The sequence below is a fragment of the Dipteris shenzhenensis genome, chromosome 11, assembly GCF_047967505.1.
Source record: "Dipteris shenzhenensis isolate YYH24624 ecotype China chromosome 11, Dip_SZ_1.0, whole genome shotgun sequence".
NCBI lineage: Eukaryota > Viridiplantae > Streptophyta > Polypodiopsida > Gleicheniales > Dipteridaceae > Dipteris > Dipteris shenzhenensis.
Genome location: NC_141606.1, coordinates 34,109,796 through 34,123,358, shown reverse-complemented (window position 1 = coordinate 34,123,358; position 13,563 = coordinate 34,109,796).

The following is a 13,563-nucleotide window of genomic DNA, read 5'->3' as shown; positions in this document are numbered from 1 at the left end:
TTCCTTTTTTTTTTGGAATTATGGGCTCATATAAAATAGGTTTTTCACTGGTGTTGTGGAAACGACAGGTTTTACATTGGGTAAAGGGAACACACCATTAAAGATATCATATTCTCTTCCCACCTCTTGCACTTTGCACCCAGATGCCCTCGGACCTCAGCATGTTCCATTGCACTCTCCGCAAATGGAGCCCATGCAATGGTGAAAGGCTACATGTCCTCAACTCTTTGCGCTAACTTGCAGTTCTCCAAGGCAAAGGACTTTGCAAAAAATAGCCCGATTTTGTAATTGGATAGGGCCCCTCTTGATAGACTTCATAGTGATGCCACATAAGCTTCTCGGAAACTCATCACGTACATGATATGACTTTAAACACACTATTCAAAATTTTTGGACTTGTGTAAAGTCCAATTTGAGAAATGGACCAAAAAACAGTCCAAAAATTTTGTATATACTAGTAATGTTGTTTTTGAACTAGATTTGCCAACTCAAAACAAAAGATTTAATGATTAAGTACTAAGAACATCAATGCATAACCAAATCTCTTACAAAGGTGGTCTACATAAACATCTTCATAACTTCACAAAAATCTCTTACAAAGTGGTCTACATAAACATCTTCATAACTTCTTGTGAATTGAGCTACTATCACCTAAGAACATCAATAGATGACCAATTCTCTTACAAAGTGGTCTACATAAACATCTTCATAACTTCTTGTGAATTGAGCTACTATCACCTAAGAACATCAATAGATGACCAATTCTCTTAGAAAGGTGGTGTAAATAAACACCTTTATGTATAAGTGGTGTGCACACACCTTTATGACCATTTCTTTTAGAAAGGTGGTGTACATAAAGCCCTTAGAAAGGTAGTGTAGATAAATCCTTTTATGTGTAAGTAGTGTACATATACACCACACTTGGTATTTAAAAAACACCGTTAAGTATAAAATAGCCCTCATAAACATTCTTTATACACAATAATGAGAGAAAAGAAATCAAAAAAGTAGTAAACTTTTTATTAGATATTCGCTTTACATAGAAGTTCAAAACTTGTGATTACAAAGCCATTAGCCATCATGTTACTCAGTACCAATGTCCTCAATGCCAGGCCCTTGACTACCAGGGTCCTGACTAATAGGCTGCTCTAAGACTGGAGTCTCAGTAGCAAGGTCCTCAGTAGTTTGCTCTTCAGTTCCAAGCACCTGACTAGTAGGCTGCTCTAGAGTCTCATGACCAAGTTCTTGGTAAGTAGGGACCTGGCTACTAGGTTCCTGACTAGTAGGCTGCTCTAGAGTCTGTAAGGTCATGGTTGAAGAACCATCTATGCCTCCTAGTAACTCCTTCTGGTCATGCTTTGCCTCGTCCATACCTTCTTTGAGTAAGGCTTCCTTGCTTGATCCACTTGCCTGTCCTTCACCCAAGATCGATCCACTTGCCTGTCCTTCATCCAAGATCAAGGGTGCCTTCCTCACTTTTAATTTTAAGGGAAGTGCTTCCACCTCTTTAGCCTTACCTTTTCCTGTGACGTGCTGTACTACTGTAACTTCTTGCTACCGCAAGCCTTCCTGTATGATGAGTGGAACCTCGTTGACTCTAGTTGACAATTGATCACGCTTATTCTTTGTGCGGATTTCTTCTTGCCGTAAGTCATCGGATGCAGAGCTTTCATCCTCATCATCACCTGAGCTAGAATCATCACCGTCAGACTCACTACCCTCTTCTTTGACATGTTCCTCTTCAAAGAAAGTAGTGCAACTATAATATGTATCAAAGAACTCAATTTGATGGGGGGTATCAATGACATTTACATTTCTACCTTGGCGTAGTAATTTCTCAGCAGTAAAACCCATTCGATACAATGCTACTTCCCACCCATCATTCAATAAATTCTTTGTCATCTCTAGTATCACATCAGGATCCATCGGCTTTCTATAATCCACCATTGCTGCATCAAGCTTAACCTTATTGTCCTCAAAGTAATGAAGCTCGAGAGTCCTTAAAGGAGTTTGGATTAGATTGCCACCACCCCTCGATAAGAAGCACATCAAGAAAGGCTGCAAGACTTGAATGGCAGTGCCTTCCAAGACAGTCATATGATTACGTAGGACTATACCATGGTATACTTTTGAAAGTAAATACCCAAATGCAGATGTCAAACTCGCATATAAGGCATCCCTTTGTGATTCTGTCATGAACAGGACCAACGTTGATCTTTTCTTATCTGCCATAGGACCTTCTACGATAAACCGCACAAGTTCAACTATCCGTGACACTGCAAGGTCTTGCAATTCATCTATGAAAAATACGCATGGCTTCTCCCAAGCATGACCGCTCATTGTTATGAAATGCTCTGTATCAATGCCATTGATGTGTGCAAATTTTGTATCATTCTCTGATAGCAGGTGATCATAAGAGAAGCTAAATGGAGAACCATCATCTAAACCACCAATTACTCTACCTTGGGTAGTGGACTGCAAGGCCTTTTTCTTGATGTCCATATATTCTGTCTCAACAACCTTTGGCATTTTAGCTCTTAGATCCTTTGTTGGTGTGGCATCTGCATCCATTGAAGCCAACCACTTTCTAGCCCATGTCTTATCAAGGAGTTGACCTAGGCTAAGTGCTTTCTTCTTATCCACATCAATTGACTTGCCAGCTAACTCATCATCAGATTTCAATAAAAATAATAGTGCCGAGAGAGCAACCTCACTTTGAATCATTCGGGTGACCACTTCATCTAAGTTGCTATGCTTGCTCTTCTTTCCAAAGAAGCAGTCACCAGTTAGGATCTTCTTGCATACTTCTTCTGTTATTGCATCTGGAACAAACCTTAAAGCTCTCCACCAAACAATAGACATCGGTTTCTTTATTTCTTTCCTCTGAGTTGCAATGTGCTCTGGTGCCTCAAAGGATATCTTCCCTCTTTCATATGCTTGGCAAACATCCACGATGCTCTGAAACACTGAGTCCTCGCGGAAGACAATGCAAGTAACATCCCTGTATCTTGCAACGGCGGTGTTCAAATCCTTTGCCTCAACCTTATTACCTGGTATGCCTTGCGTATTGCTTACAACACCTTTCAAGCATCTATAGAACCGAGTCCTCTTTGCCATGTACTCAGAAGTAGGTCTCCTGCCCTTCAGTGTTCGTGGCTTTCCACAGCCCATCCATAACTCCCTTGCCTTTATCAAGATCTCAAAAAGAGAAGAGCTTTTTTTCAACCTAAATGGAGCAGAATTCAACCTTTCTGATTCTAGAATGTACTTCGAGTCATCGTTAAATATGCATATATGACAAATAACCCGTTGAAACTTTTCCATCCACTCAATCTGTGGCAAGTTTTCTTTTCTTCCCTCATCAAGGCGATCCTGCAAGCTTCACAAAAGTGTTGCCCATCAATGGGCTCAAACCTACATCTTTCCAAGAATCTATTCTTTGCCAGCATGTATCTCTTCTCGATGTCACTCCCATATCGGCTTTGGTACAAAGCCTCTCCACGAACAAAGTCACTCCTTCTAAAGTTCTCAAAAGCATCAAGAAAGTCCATGCGCTTTTGAAATGTGACATCAGGCAATGTAGGATCATCTTCTTGAAGTCTCTTAAATGCCATAGGACGAAGAGTGATATTAGTGGCAACTGGAGTTCTTGTTTTCCTTGTATCTTCATACAATTTGCATGCAAATATCTTATCAAGCTTTCTTTGATTTGTGAACAACGAAGCTCGATCAATAAGCATTGTGGCCATGCTGAATTGTGAAAATCCCCAAATGTATCCCTCATCCTCTGGAGGATGTAAGTCTGCCACACTTATAGAAAAGCCTTCGAGACTTGTATCTTCTTCTTGCGAATCTTCCTCTTCATCGCTATCCAATTTTTTGCCTGGTTTTAAATAGCCTGCACTCGAACGATCTGCACGTGGAGTAGGAGTTATTTTTGCTCTCTTTCAAGGAATAGCTATAGAACTTGAGTCTGCTCCACGATCACTCCTTCTTGTTCCTGTACTTGCAGTAGTCGATGGTGTAGGTACAGTTGGGAGATACTATAGTTACACTTGCCGGAGTTACCGGAGTTACTACCACAGATATTGACGGTACTTGAGGGTTATATGTTATAGATGGCGTACTTACTGCTGCTGAAGGTACAACACCACCACTTGGAAATGCATCCCACATTTTCTTCAATGCTTATAAGGCATTAAGTAATTCTTGGGATCCCTCAATTGAATCTGGAAATGGCTTCGAGAAGTGCTTAAGAGTAACTCGTAACTTGTAAACCACCTCGTCATTCTTTCCTTTGCACACAATTTCTATCAAATTGTTTTCTTTAATGTTGATGTTTGAGACCATGCCACCATTTCTTACTGCCTCTGTAGAATATTTCGCGCTTGATATATTCTCTGCAGTGATCACTAAAAAATACTTTGATTTGCGCTCCATAAAATACCAAGCATGTTCAAGGTATTTGAAAGACACCTTGGAACCAAAACTGGAAGCCATGGAAGCCATAGTTTTCTGAAAAACAATCAAAAATAAAAAATGAGAATTATAATGATTTTCAAACTCAAAATATTAAATAAAATTTTAATTAAATGTTATTTTAAGTTTTATTTATTTTTAATTTTTAAAATAAAATATTTTTTTTCCTTTTTTAATTATTTTATTTTAATTAATTAGTTTATTTTTATATTTAAAATTTAATTTAATTTTTTAATTTTTTTTTAGTTTTGTTTATTTTAACTTTTTTAATTTTGAGGAGACAAGGCGCGGGGAGGGAAAGGGATGAGGGAGGGGGAAGGCGCGGGGAAGGGGGAGCGAGAGGGGACGGGGCGACGGCGCGGGAGGGGGCCCCGCATGCGCAACAGGTGGGGGTTCCCCTCCCCTCCCCTCCCCTCCCCGTCCCAGTCCCCCACCTGTTGCGTATGCAACAGGTGGGGATCCCCCTCCCCTCCCCACCCCCACCCCCTCCCCTCGGCCCCCTCCCCCCGCCCCCTTCCCCTCCCCCTTGCCCCCCGCCCCGCCCCCTTCCCCTCCCCGCGCCCGCCCCCTTCGCCTCCCCTCCCCTCCCCTTTCCCCCCCTTCGTTGAGCCCCCTCCCCCGCGCCCGCACCCTTCCCCTCCCCCTTCCCCCTTCACCTGTTGCATGCGCAACACGTGGGGGCAACAAGTGGGGGATCCCCCCACCTGTTGCGCACGCAACAGATGAGGGGGGCATCGCCCCCCATCCCCGCCCCGTCCCCTCCCCCTTGCCCCCCCCCTCCCCCTTCCCCCCTCCCCATCTGCTCTTCCCCCCCTCCCCATCGAGCCCCCTTCCCCCGCACCCGCCCCTTCCTCTCCCCCACCGACCGCCCCCTTCCCCCCCCCTCCTCGTCGAGCCCCCTCCCCGACGCCCGCCCCCTTCCCCCCCCTCCCCGTCGAAGCCGACGGGGAGGGGGGGGAAGGGGGAGGGGAAGGGGGGGAAGGGGGTGGGGCGGGCGGGGCAGGCAAGGGGACGGGACGGGCGGGGGGCAAGGGGCGGGCGGAGGGGACGGGGAGGGGGCATGGGCGGGGAGGGGGAGGGGCCCATTGCCCCCCTCACCTGTTGCGTGCGCAACAGGTGGGGGGGATCGGGGACGGGGAGGGGGCGCGGGCGGGGAGGGGGAGGGGGGCATCGCCCCCCTCACCTGTTGCGTGCGCAACAGGTGGGGGGGATCAATCCCCCCCACCTATTGCGCACGCAACAGGTGAGGTCAACAGGGAGGGGGAAGGGGAAGGGGAAGGGGGCGGGTGGAGGGGATGGGGAGGGGGCACGGGCGGGGAGGGGGAAGGGGGGGAAGGGGGAGGGGAAGGGGGGGGAAGGGGGCAGGCCGTCGAAGCCAACGAGGAAGGGGGGGAAGGGGGCGGGGCGGGCGGGGCGGGCAAGGGGACGGGGTGAGCGGGGGGCAAGGGGGAGGCGGAGGGGACGGGGAGGGGGTGCGGGCGGGGAGGGGGAGGGGGGCATCGCCCCTCCCCGCCCGCACCCCCTCCCCGTCCCCTCCGCCTCCCCCTTGCCCCACGCCCCCGTCCCCTCCCCCTTGCCCCCCCGCCCGCCCCGCCCCCTTCCCCTCCCCCTTCCCGCCCGTTCCCTTCGCTCTCCCCGTCGAACCCGCCCCGCCCCCTTCCCCACCCCGCGCCTGCCCCCTTGCCCTCCCCGTGCCCGCCCCCTTCCCTTCCCCCTTGCCCCCCCCCGGCGCCTGCCCCCATGCCCGCCCCCTGCCCCTGCCCATTCCCCCCCCCTCCCCGTCGATCGACGGGGAGGGGGGGGAAGGGGCAGGGGCAGGGGGCGGGCGCGGGGAAAGGGGGGGGGCAAGGGGGAAGGGAAGGGGGCGGGGCGGGCGGAGGGAAGGGGGCGGGGCAAGTGGGAGGGGAAGGCAGCGAGGCGGGGCGGGGGGGCAAGGGGGAGGGGAAGGGGGCGGGGCGGGCAGAGGGAATGGAGCAGGGCAAGGGGGAGGGGAAGGCAGCGGGACGGGGGAGGGAAAGGGGGCGGGGGGCGGGGGGAGGGGAGGGAGGGAAGGGATGAACGGCGGGAGGGAGGGGCCTGCGGGGAGGCGGAGGGAGAGGAAGGGAGGGGGAAGGGACCGTGGGGAGGGAGAGGAGGGGAAGCGGAAGGGAAGGCAGGGAGGAGAGGGGAAGGGGGAAGGGAAGGGAGGGGAGAAGCGGGAGGAGAGGGGAAGGGAGGGGGAGGGGAGGGGAGGGCAAGGGAGGGGAGAGAGGAAGTTGGAGAAGAGGGAGGGAGGGAGTACCTGAGTGGAGAGGTGGTGGAGCTCCAGGAAAGTTGTGAGAGAGAATAAGAGAGTTGTGAGACAGAATGAGGAGAAGTAGAGTTTTATAAGAAATGGATAGCTTTTAGGTCAAGTCAGCTTTTTTTAGTTTTTAAGGTTTTTTTAGTTCTTTTAGGTTCACTATAAGTAGAACATTCTTCATTCTCTCTTTCATTCAAAGATCATTCGTTTACACTTTCCTCTCATCAACCTATTGTAGGATTCTCAAAAATTTTCAAAATGTTGCAAGAGGTGAGTTCATTTCTAACCTATTGCATACGCAAGAACTTCTAAGAATCAAGTTTTTATAAATTTGAATTTTTTTCAAATCCGATCTTTTTCTCAAAAACTTGTGTGTACTCAATAACTTAAAAAACCATTTTAGCATTAAATCTTTTTTTTTACAAATTTTCCTCTTTAACTCAAACTCTCACAACCCCTCCCTACCTATTGCGTACGCAACAACTTGAAAACAAAATTTAATCATAAATCTCTCCAAAAAACTCCTCAAAAAAAAAACCAATCTATTACAAATTTCTCTCTCAACCTCAAAACCACTCAAACCCTACCTTTTGCATACGCAACAACTTCAAAACAAAATTTAATCATAATTCTCTCAAAAAAACTCATCAACAAAAAAAAAAATCTATTACAAATTTCTCTCTCAACCTCAAAGCCACTCAAACCTCCCTACCTATTGCGTACGCAACAACTTCAAAACAAAATTTAATCATAAATCTCTCCAAAAAACTCCTTTGAAAAAAAAAACAATCTATTACACATTTCTCTCTCAACGTCAAAACCACTCAAACCTCCCTACCTATTGCGTACGCAACAACTTCAAAACAAAATTTAATCATAAATCTCTCCAAAAAACTCTTCTCACGACACTTTATTACAAATTTCTCTATCAACCTCAAAACCACTCAAATGTCCCTACCTATTGCATACACAACAACTTCAAAACAAAATTTAATCATAAATCTTTTCAAAAAACTCTTCTCACTACACTTTATTAATATAAGAAATCCATTTATAATATTTTTACTCCATAATATAATAAATTTTTATTAACTAATGTTAAAATATAATTTTGCTAAAAATATATATTATTAATCTATAAATTAATATAAATATTATATAATTATTATATAAATAAATATATAAATACATTAATTAAAAAAACTTAAAAGGGAGGTCTTCTAGCATATGTGCTTTATATAATACTTACTCTTAAAACAATGAAGAATTAGTGAATATATTGCTATTCTATACATTATTAACTTAAAAAATAATATAAATATAAATTAATTATTATATAAATTTAAATAAATATATAAATAATTAATACTATACATTAATAACATTTAAAATTATGTAGATTATATACTAATAATCTTTCAATTTTAAAAAGTAGTCAATAAAAGAATTAAATTAATTTAAAAAATAAGAAAATATTAAAATTTACACACTTACTTTTAGCATGTATGCTTTTATTCCATGTGTATAATACTTGTTAGTTAGTCGAAGAATGAAAAATTAGATAATGTATTTATAAGGTAGGTATTTAAAACCATAGAATCTAGAAGACTACAGTATCATTGCATCCATATCATTTTTTTACTTTAGTAACCATCAGATATCCATGATTCCATGTGTATAATACTTATTGGTTAGTCGAAGAATGCAAAATTAGATAATGTATTTGTAAGGTAGGTATTTAAAACCATAGAATCTAGAAGACTACAGTATCATTGCATCCATATCATTTTTTTACTTTAGCAACCATCAGATATCCATGGTATCCATGATATGGAATACATATTTCTTCGAATATTTCTTATCACATACTTTTTCATTTCTTCTCATACACCATGTAGCATGAATGTAAGAAAATATGAATCAGTGTGCTTTTAGCCTATGTACTTGTTCCTAATTAGTAGGATACTTTGACTAGGTAGGCTTGTAACTACTTAAAGTAAAGCCTTTGCAAAGGATCGTACCTTCTGATACACCATGCAGCATGAATGTAAAAAAATATGAATCGGTGTGCTTTTAGCCTATGTGCTTGTCCCTAATCAGTAGGATACTTTGACTAGGTAGACTTATACTTACTTAAAGTAAAGCCTTTGCAACGTATCATACCTATAAACAAAACACTTTGGAAAGCATATAACATATAGTCTATATATATCTAAACTAAATACTTTAGAATGCATATTTTATATAGTCTATATATCTTAAATCTTACATCTTAAATCTTACACCCTAAATCTTAAATCCTAAAGTTCCCTAAATCTTAGGTTATACAATCTAAGCTCTTAAACTTATATAATAGTTATAATTCCTAAACCTTAAACCCTAACCCCTATAACTTAATTTCTAAAACCTAATTTTCAATTCTAAACCCTAGATTCTACACTCTAAGCTCATGATCTTATATACTAAACCCTAAAACCTAAATCCTAAACCCTAAAACAATAATCATAAACCCTAAACCCTAGATTTTTAACCCTAAACCCTAAACCCTAAATCCTAAACCCTAAACCCTAAAAATATAATCATAAACACTAAACCCTAAACACTAAATCTTAAATCCTGAGCCCTAAATCCTTAACCCTAAATACTAAACCCTAAACCCTAACCCTAAAATACAATCAAATTTTTATGATTTTTTTCAATTTGTGCAATAGGTTTGATATATCCTCCAAACTGTTGCAAGTCGAATAGGTTAATGGTGCACTCAACCTATTGTAAATATCAAGGAATTTTCTCGATTTGTGCAACAGGTTGGATATACCCCCAACCTGTTGCTTAAGCAACAGGTTGGGGGGTACATCCAACCTGTTGCACAAATCGAGAATTTTCTTGATTTGTGCAACAGATTGGATATACTCCCCAACCTGTTGCTCAAGCAACAGGTTGGGGGAATATCCAACCTGTTGCACAAATCGAGAATTTTCTAGATTTGTGAGCAACAGGTTGGGGGGTATATCCAACATGTTGCACAAATCAAGAAAATTCTCGATTTGTGCAACAATAGGTTGGGGGTATATCCAACCTGTTGCTTGAGCAACAGGTTGGGGATATATCCAACCTGTTGCACAAATCAAGAAAATTCTAGATTTGTGCAACAGGTTGGATATACCCCCAACCTTGGGGGGTATATCCAACCTGTTGCACAAATCTAGAATTTTATAGATTTGTGCAATCAAGCAACATGTTGGGGGGGGTATATCCAATCTGTTGCACAAATCAAGAAAATTCTCGATTTGTGCAACAGGTTATACCCCCAACTTGTTGCTCAAGCAACAGGTTGGGAGATATATCCAACAACACGCCTCCAACCTGTTGCTTGGGGGATATATCCAACAACAGGCCTCCAGGTTGGGGGGTATATCCAACCTGTTGCACAAATCGAGAATTTTCTTGATTTGTACAACCCCGGGGGATTCACTCTTCATTAAAGGGGGACGTCACCTGCGTGCATGAACTTCAAGAAAACCCCCTATTTAAGATCCATGTAGGATGATAAAACACCCCTATTTAAGCTTATAAGATACCACCAAAATTCTATTATGTCCCCCCCTTTCCTTAAATCTACGTTCTTTCTCAAGAATTTAGATTACACAATAAGAAATTTTAGACTACTTTTCTTGTCACTATTTAAAACCATACACAAAACCAAACTTGTTCGGACTAGTTACCCAAGGTAGCCTATACTATGTCCCCCCCTCTTAAATATGGCATGGGCCCCCTAACTTAAATTCAATATTGGAAAAAAATAAAAAGGGCCCCCACCCTTAATGTATAAGCTTATTCCTCATTTCAGAAAACCCCCCTATTGTACACTCACGTGATATCATAAGTTCCCCCATGTGAATCCCCCGGGTGTGCAACAGATTGGATATACCCTCCAACCTGTTGCTCAAGCAATAGGTTGGGAGATATATCCAACAACAGGCCTCCAACCTGTTGCTTGGGGGATATATCCAACTGTTGAACCTGTTGCTTGGGGGATATATCCAACTATTGCTCAATCTTGCACAAATCAAGATTTTTCAATTGTAGGTTGGATATATTCCCCAATTGTATATCAAATTGTTGCACAAACAAGAAAAATTCTTGATTTGTGCAACAAGTTGGATATATCCCCCAACCTGTTGCTTGATATATCCAACGTGTTGCTCAAGCAACAAGTTGGGAGATATATCCAACCTATTGCACAAATTAAAAAAATTCATTAAATTTTGGTTGTATTTTAGGGTTAAGGTTTAGGGTTTAAGATTTAAGACTTAGGGTTTAGGATTTAAGATTTAGGGTTTAGGATTTAGAGTTTAGGGTTTAAGTTTTAGGATTTATTGTTTAGGAGTTTAGGATTTAGGGTTTAGGAATTAAATGTTTAAAGTTTAGGATTTACGGTGGTTAAGATGTTTTGGTATTAATTATTTAAAGTTTAGGATGTAGGGTTTAGGTTTAATGCCTTCTCTGCTAGTTTTGATATAGAAGTTATTAAGTAATAATAAGCTCAATGATTATTTATTATGTTCATTTTGAGTTGCTTATCTACTTTTATACATAAAACAGGTATTCACCCTAACAAAGGGTATAGATGTGGTGTTATATAAGAAGAATGAAGTGGTGGCTTTTGGACAAATTCATAGTCTTGATCCTATGAATGTGTGTCATTTCCAACGTTGTGGTGAGAGAAGATGTGTAGTGATAATCACCAACGTTGTAAATCCTGAAGTACATTTAAAGTATCCACATGGAGACTTTGAAACATTGGGAGATATCTTACAATGTGACATATTTGATATGCAAGCACACAGAACACTCCGGGACCAAGACGAAATTGTTCCAAAGACATACTTTCAAGATATCAAGAAAACTTATATCCAGGGGGAAAAAGTAGAGATGTTATCTTGCTCCGGAGAAGTTTTAGCAATTGGCAACTTTAAGGGCTATGCTCAGAGTTTTCTCTGTATAGTGGAGATAATTAAGTTGACTAGTGCAGGTGTCATTCAAAATGCAATGGATAGTACTTCACAATTAGACATCCATAATACTACATCTCAACTACAAGTTCATAGTACTTGTAAATGGGGGTTAGCTTTCTTGAAATCAAGTTTGCCCAAGACAGTTTCCTTCAATGTCATGGAAGACACAACGGAATATTATCAGAAGAAAAAGACTATAACACAAATGGGATCCAAATTGATAAGAAGCTATAGTAGTAATCAAGAGTATCATAGTGGCATGCTCACAGGTATTGAGGACATTATAGTAACAGATGTTGATGTAGAAAAGGTTTCTTGTGTTGCAAGTGACTCAAATATACTCACTGGTATAGAAGACTTGTCTTGTGTTGCAAGTGACTCAAACAGGCTCACTGGTATAGAAGACTTGTCATGTGTTGCAAGTGACTCGAACAGGCTCACTGGTATAGAAGACTTGTCATGTGTTGCAAGTGACTCGAATAGGCTCACTGGTATAGAAGACTTGTCCTATGTTGGAAGTGACTCGAACAGGCTCACTGGTATAGAAGACTTGTCTTGTGCTGCAAGTGACTCAAACATGCTTATTGATATAAAAGACTTTTCTTGTGTTGAGAATAATAAGATGGGACCACAAAGAAAAATACACGCAAAGATCGATGGGATAAGTGATGCAATAACAGGAATTGATGATATTAGTGACAATGATCATGATGTTACCACTCGAACACAAGGCAAAAGGGGCAGAGAATCTGAGACTTGTCATGTTGTTCGTAATATTGTTGCTAGCATGCCAGAGAATATAGATGGGAGAATCTTGAGTTACGAAGGAGAAACAGTTCAACCACAAAATTCAAGAGGCATTGGCAAAAAATTGACATCAATGAACATGTCGACCAGATTGCCATTTCCAAGATATTATAAGGTATCAAATAATTCTCAAGCCCACACAACATTTGATTATAAAGATGAAGATTCAAGGGAAATGGATTCGAGGTTTGATGGTCTTACAACTAGAAAACGCAAGACACTATTTACAAAAAGAAAGTATGTGAGTGTGAAGAGGCGAAGAATCATGGCATCAATTCCAGAACCAAAGAGACATGTGATGCTATCCGAGGAGAATATGGAAAGGATGCTTATGCGAGTTTGTTGCAAGAGACTTTGCATTAGAATAGTTGGGAAAGATGATTGTGCAGCCATACGCCTTGGTATTTGGAGTAAGACAGCACCTAATAGACATAACTATCTTCTTCAAGAGTTTTCATGCTTTCTTCATCAAGGCACTAATCAAGATTTGAGCACAAGACACTATAAACCTAGATTGAAACCCATGGTTAATGGGAGACCCATTTGCAATCGAGGATATCAATGGTTAACTGGACTATCACATGGCACATACTGGACCATCTGGGCAGAGGTGAAAGAAAAAGTTATTCATACAATTCATGGAAATACCTACAAGCTTAAATGCCATGAAAGCACTATAAATGCAACCGCAACATTAAAGCAAGTTCTCAAAGACCATGCATTACCATAGCCTCATCTTCAACAAACAATGCTAGATGGACGTGTCGAATGCCAACAACATCTTCCTTTGGGAATGACAAAGAAGGTCGTCCTAGAAACTGTCAATAAAACTTTACAAGACAGAGACGAGAGCATGATTTCACGATCAACCTTGTACAAAATTTGGCGTAGAGATTTTTGCCATGTCAAGACACCATGCCATTGAACATAGTAAATGTGAGCAGCAGCGAGGAAGATATATTGAATGGCGATCAATCC